This window comes from Macrobrachium nipponense, chromosome 30 (genome assembly GCF_015104395.2).
Source record: "Macrobrachium nipponense isolate FS-2020 chromosome 30, ASM1510439v2, whole genome shotgun sequence".
NCBI classification, from domain to species: Eukaryota; Metazoa; Arthropoda; class Malacostraca; order Decapoda; family Palaemonidae; genus Macrobrachium; species Macrobrachium nipponense.
Genome location: NC_087218.1, coordinates 36,763,381 through 36,770,712, shown reverse-complemented (window position 1 = coordinate 36,770,712; position 7,332 = coordinate 36,763,381). Strand labels below are relative to the sequence as shown.

The 7,332-nt window shown below is 37.0% G+C and overlaps 1 long non-coding RNA gene across 2 annotated transcripts in view; it reads left to right on the top strand.

Annotated features, from left to right (window-relative positions):
- Positions 1-714: 714 nt before the first annotated feature.
- LOC135202049 (uncharacterized) overlaps positions 715-7,332 on the top strand; it is a 10,985-nt gene continuing 4,367 nt past the window's right edge. For both annotated transcript variants that reach the window (XR_010311657.1, XR_010311656.1), the window contains exon 1: positions 715-767. This is a non-coding gene — a long non-coding RNA (uncharacterized LOC135202049). The remainder of the gene's footprint in view (positions 768-7,332) is intronic.

The following is a 7,332-nucleotide window of genomic DNA, read 5'->3' as shown; positions in this document are numbered from 1 at the left end:
CAACTTATATTTCTTGTATTTAAAGGCGTGGTTACGAATCCAGGTTCTGGGCACTATTTAAAGTGATCAGTTTGAGGTGATTGCAGTAGTATTATTACGCTTTGAATTATGGTCACTAAAAGCGCATAATGACGCTTGTATGTAGCATCAATTTATGCCTCAGGTTCTCGTTGGGTAGGATCCATTGGTGATAGTTGCGGAAAATTTTACACAAGCACATAAGCACACGTTAAAAACAAGCTTTATAGCATTAGTGCATCTCTGTGTCTATCAGAAATGAAGAGAAAGCTTTCCAATGAGTCTTTCATTGGCCGTTTGCGAGTTTTGACAGCTCGAAGCCTCTGCCACGCCTACCTATCGTTTCAGTAGCCCGGGATTTCGAAGAAGATAATCCGCGATCCCTTCGATTCTAAAGGGGATTATATTAAGAATTTATTGAGTGCTCTCTCTCTCTCTCTCTCTTCTCTCTCTCTCTCTCTCTCTCTCTCTCTCTCTCTCTCTGTTAAAACACCGGGAACAATTCAAAGGCCACTTTTCAGTTTCTCAAAATTTGAATCACCGTTTTGAATATAAATGGTCCTGCACGTATTTCATTCTCATTTCACTGGTCGTTATGTAAAGAAAAATCTGACGGTAATTAACGTAAGTCTAGTTTCCGACAAAGTCCACCGCCGTAGTTACGTCTACTGACTTGACAGGTTATTCGTCTTTCTTGCTCGAGACGAGGTGGACGTATCAGTGCTAATGGCTGCCGCCAAACCTTGAAGGTCTGGAAAAAAATCTAATCATTTTGATGTCATTTACACTGTAATGTGACTCGGGGCACCAATGGTATTTGGTTTCTGTGCTGTATTTCATTTCACATAGGCAGAGTTGGTGCCAAGTGTTCAAAGTAGCGAGATTAAAAAGATTTAAAGTCACGTAAACAACTGCTGGATATCTAGGCCATTATGGTGTGGTATACTAAGGTCACTCTTGATAAATAAAGGTGAATGTCTCTGATTTTTACGTATTATCTTCGTCGTAGATTAGGTAAGTAAATGTGGTTATTGGACTATAATTTTGTTAAAGCATTTACTGAGGAAATTATAACTGAGGATAGGTCGAAAGGAATGCCTGATATTTGCATTGGCGGTGTCCATATGTAAATTCCGTGTTTTAGCATCATTACATTAACTTGCAATGCAAGGCATTAACTTGCAATGTCTGACATTAACTTGCAATGTCTGACATTAACTTGCAATACAAGACATCAAGTTGCAATTCACGACATTAACTTGCAATACACAACATCAACTCTCAATACAAGACATGGTATTATTTTATTTATGGACATTAATAATGTAGCGTATTTTTACTTAGTTCACTATGTTAAGGAAGTGTTATGTAGCATTTCTGTATAATATTATCTGTCGCAAATGCCTAGTTCTTATAAAAATCAAGAAAAACGTTAGCGAGTTCACCTGAAAAAGTTCAAGTCCAATGATATTCTTTTCATGGGCACGGGCAGCTCTGTAAATCTCATTCTACTAGGTAGAAGCTTCGTAAATCTCATTCTAGTGGGTGGTAAATTTATCTTCTCAATGCGTACGCATAGAACCAATCTGTTTTGGTTGTTGGCTCCACCTTTCAACTTCTGTTATTGGAAGCAATTTTATGACGTCTTAATATTTGCCTTCTACACCAATCATCAGTATCCTGAGTTTGTTCATTTCTTTATTTGTTATCGACAACCACTCATATCACCTGTTTCATCTCTTGTGGCTTAACTCTTATTGATTTTAGCCAATAACAAACGTTTTTGGAATTACGTAATACTTTTGACGTTTTGCCATTCGAAGACAGGTGCTTCAGGCCACTGTTTCGACAATTAGCCAATCTACAACTGTCATCTACAAACATACCTGATTCTCTCCAAAATACTATGGTTTGGTTGGTCCTCGTTAAAGAGATGACGTCAATTGTCACACTTTATGTAACTGGCTGTCAATTTATGACGTTTTCATTGTTAACCAATCAGAAAACAATACGGTTCCAACATACCAAGGATTTTCTTTTCCGCCATCAGTTTAAAGGTAAGGATATTGAAATTCAGTTGTGTGACTCTTGTGAGCTCGATTATTTTTGGGTATAGGCAAATATCATGGTGGTGCATATCCCGAACATGCAAAATATGCATATGATTTTTTCCGTCAACATTCTGTGTTACCTTTGAGTGTTCAGTGTCCTAAGTGTCAGAACCAATACTTTTTAGGGAAGATGAGCATATTTGGTATTGTAGTTCTACTGTGGTGATTGCTAAAACAAAGAAACGCCGGCGATGTTGGTATCAAGTTTCAGATTATAAAGGTACCTTTTTAGATGGTACTCCTCTTCATGCTTGGAAGCTATTATTTATTTATCATTGGGTCAATAAATTGTGGAACCATCATACTGTAATAGATTCTCTTTAAAATTAGTAGAGCAACCATTGTTGATTGGCGTAGTTTTTGTTGTGAAGTTGCTGAATATTATTTTGATAATCAAGAACCAATTGGTGGTGATGGTGTTATAATAGAAATAGATGAAACTCATTTTGGCAAACGTAAATTTGACAGGGGCCGTCCTCTCAGTGATATTTGGGTTTTTGGGGGGAATTGAGAGGGAATCCAAGAAATTTTTTATACTGCCTTTAGTGGAGCCTTTGCCTTTAGAACGCTCAGCTGAAAATCTTATTCCTTTAATCCAGAAATATATTAAGAGTGGCTCGTGTATTAAAGGCGACAAGTGGCGTGCGTATAATAAGCTGTAATCTTTGGGTTATATACATAACACGGTGAATCATTCGGAAAACTAAGTAAACCCTGATAATTCATTGGTACATACCCAAAATATTGAAAGACTTTGGAGGGATCTCAAAGAGTGGATCAAGCGGCCTGGAAATCCCTCACAATATTTTAAGCAATATATATCTCGCTATTTATTTTTAAAACAATACCCTGAAAATCAGCGACTACATTATTTTTGTAAAACTGCTGCATTGCTGTACCCTCCTCAAGGAGAGAGGCAACGGCCCAAGAGGCCACAGGAGGAGGAGGAGGAGGAGGAGGAGGAGGAGGAGGCGGCGGCCCATTGTGAAGGCTTGTAAGACTGAGAGTAATGGTGAGTATAATATTTATTTCTGTAGTATTAGGTACCGTACCGTTCAGGTATTATTTTAGTTATGGACATTAATAAGGTAACCTAGTTCTTATACAAATCAAGAAAAACGTTAGGTTAGGTTAGGTTAGGGGGTGTGGGGGGCAAGGGCCCCCCTTCGCCCCCGCCATCCAGGTGCAGATATATTCAGTGACAGGTTAGGTCAGAAAATTAAGGTTAGGTTAGTGCACAACTACAATGTGACGTGCAATAACTGGTCATATAGTGCGTTTTTATGCCATTTTCTCATGTAAAATTCTTGGCTCGGGTTTTCCCATTTCCAGGGTTTTTATGTATTTCGAATTCAGTGTATACCTGTATACCGGTCCATTTTTATATGTTTGAGTGTTATATTAGTTTTTTTTCCTCCATTTTGCCCTGTTTTTACCTACTTTGTCTCCCCCACCCAAAACCCCGCTTCCCAAGGAGGTTCCCCCAGATTGTTATCTATAGGGGGAGGGGTGGTGGAAGGATAAGTATTCATTTGCGATGGAAATAAACCTCAAAATCATTCAAATCACATCATAATACAACAGAAAAACCTATATTTTATGTTGAAAGCAATTAATGTCCATAAGTAAAATAATACCCCTTCTCCTTTTGGATGTATCTTTGCTTTGCTATCTTAATTGGGTAAGTGTGTTGTTTTATAAATATTTCAGGTTGATTAGTTTTCATTAATATATATATTCCGAGGTTCAGGAATAACTTCTGTTTTAATATTTTGTATGCAATTTAAGTGTTTTTGTGGTTTCGTTTTCACCCATGAATTAATTTTTGCACTATATATTATTTGAGAGCTATTGCACTGATTGTGGACTTAGCTTGTGGTTGTGAACAGAGTTTGGTAAGAAAGGAATTTAATCTTTAGTAACGGCGGAAAAGGACCGTTAAAATATGTATTAAATAAAAAAGTAGAACAAATCCGGTTTAGTAGGATCTATACAGTTAAATAACCTAAAGACATTAATCTTCAAAGAAGTTTATAAGAATATCATGAGTAACGTAAACGAAGTAGTAAGCAGCACAAATATTTTAAGGAAATGCACCAAATGAATATGAAACATACAAAAAACATTTGTAAAAAGGTATTTACAAGAAAATAAGAACAAACTGACAAAGATAATTATTTACAAGACACAAGACATTAAGACTTTATGCAAGCCAGCTTCTATAAAAACATGTTGCCTAGGACACACCTGCATGCCTTAATTATCAGCGTATGCTTATCGACCACTCTTGTCAACCAAGATTCATCTTTGTAATTAGAGAACCCTCTCTCCTGAATCCTTTGAGATTGTGGTCCATCAAGATATAAATTATATTTCTACACTGGTTAATTTGCATTTAAAACTATTATTTAATCGGTCAGTTTATAAGATTACCCTTAATTACAAGTAATTATTTATATGCAATGTATATATATATTATACATATATATATATATATATATATATATATATATATATATATATATATATATATATATATATATATATTTTAGATTTATATATTATATATATATTAATATATTATATTTAGATTTATCTTCCCGCCACTGGCCAGTGGCATAAGGCTGATACAGTTCCTCTCCATCTGTCTCTATCCCGAGCCATTTCCCTCGCTTCCTCTAAGTTTTGGATTTCATCCTCAAGATCCCTGACAATTATGTCTATCCACCTCGTTCTTGGTCTACCCAGCGGTCTTCTTCCTATTTGTACTGCTCTCAGTGCTCTCCTGGGGTCTCTATTCTCTTCCATCCTCTCAACATGTCCAAACCATTTCAGCCTTCCCCTCTTCAACCTGGTACTGACTGGCCTTTGCCTCAATCTCACCCTGATGTCTTCATTTCTAACATAATCATCCCATTTAATGCCAAGTATTCTTCTCAGCAGCTTCATCTCAAAAGCATCCAACCTTTTCTCCTCTGTTCTGGTCAGTGCCCAGGTGGACGAGCCATACATCAGGACTGGTAGTACTACTGCATTGAATATTCTCATCTTAGTTCTCAAGCTGATTTCATGCCTCGACCAAACGTTTTTTCTCAGAACCTCAAAAGCTCTTGCTGCTCCTAGTTTTCTTCTTTGTATATCTTCAATTTGCCTCCCGTCTGCTGTTACCACACTTCCCAAGTAAACAAACTTCTCAACTTGCTTGAGTTCCTGTCCTCTGATTGTCATATCCTCCATGTGCACCCAATCATCATCCTTACTCACAACCATGATCTTGCTCTTCTTTGTGCTGATGTTCAAGCCAAAATTCTGTGTCTCTGTCTCCATCCTCATTACCATACCTACCAGCACCAGCCACGTATCAGCAACCAACGCAACATCATCAGCAAAGTCCAAATCCATAAAAACTTCTCCACCAATACTAGCCCCTATGTTTTCATTCTCCATCACTCTCCTCATTATATGGTCAATATATACATTAAACAAGGTGGGTGACATAACACATCCCTGTCTTAGCCCACTTCCAACTGGGAACCAGTCACTTTGCTGTCCATCCATCTGTACACAGCTGCACACTCCTTGGTACCAGTTCTTTAGTATCCTTATCACTTTCAGTGGTATACCATAGTGTTCGGCCACTCTCCACATTCCATCTCTCCATACTGAATCATACGCTTTCTCCAAGTCTATAAAAGCACAGAATATTGGCTTTGCATACTCCCATCTCTTCTCAATTATCTGTCTTAAGGTGAAAATTTGATCCACTGTTGACCTTCCACTTCTAAAACCACACTGCTGTTCTCTAAGTTTCTCTTCTACTATAGGTCTTATTCTGTTAAGTATTACTCTCATGAATATCTTCCCTGGGACTGACAGTAAACTTATGCCCCGATAGTTACCACACTCCCTTTTGCTTCCCTTATTTTTATATATTGGTATCATAATTGCCTTTTTCCAATCACTTGGTACCACCTCTGTTTTCCAAACTATGCAAAAAACAACTCTTAATGCCTCTATCATCCTTTGTCCTCCTGCTTTTAGCATCTCTGCAGTTATCCCGCACACGCCAGCAGTTTTTTCCATTTTTACAGATTTTAAGGCCTCTTTCACCTCTTCTGCACTAATGTCTTCTTCTTGTACCTCCAGAGCCTCGTTTAAATCTGCAATGCACTCATCCCTACCGGTAGTATCAACATTTAGGAGTCTTTCAAAATACCTTGCAAACAGATTCCTTTTCTCCATTTCGTCTGTGACCAAGTTCCCATCTTCATCCAATATGCCATCACTCCCTCCAAACTTTTTCTGGCTTGCGTTCCTCAAGAATCTCACAGCTGCAAATATATATATATATTATAAAATATATATTACGTATGTATATGTATGTATATGATGTATGTATAGTATATATATATATATATATATATATATATATATATATATATATATATATATATATATATATATATATATATAATCTTAGTCCAGTTATTTATTGATGAACTTATGGAAGGTTTTTAGACAAAACAACTATGAGTATACTTATTACTTATAAAAATAGTATGAAATTTGACTGATAAGTTGTAAAGAACCTTAAGGAGTCTTTTTGTCACCTGACTAGACTGACAGATTTCCACAGCATTAAAATAAAGAATGTTAATATATTTGGTTTTAAAAGTTCCCATAAGTCATATTTACCTGACGTATTTATTATGAAGGGTAAAATAACGGGAAACTCTTGTTTATTTTCCTTTATTAATTTATTTGTGGAGGTTCTATATAAGATTGAGCTTTACGGGACGTCTTTATCTGTTTAGCAAAAATATTTCCGTCAGTGAACAGCACTGCTGCAGGCAAAGTCTCGATACTTCGATAAACATTAGGAAAGCCCTATACGAAGCTATGCTCGCCGTTTCTCCGTTTCTGACGTCACACTGAGCAAAGTTTGCAAAGCAAAGCTCGACCGTGTGGACAGGGACTCTGATGTCAATCATAAGAAGTTTTTGTTATTAAATGGGAGATTCAAATCTCCCCCGATAGTAGTTCGATGTTTGGCCACAACGAGTAGCTGGCGCACCGTGTTTATGGCGGGAATTACGAGTAGCTGTAGCTGGCGCACCGTGTTTATAGCAGGAATTTTGTTGTTGTTTACAGGTAAATTGTAGTAGGAATATGTTTCATTTAGAGCATATTACAAGCATTAAGA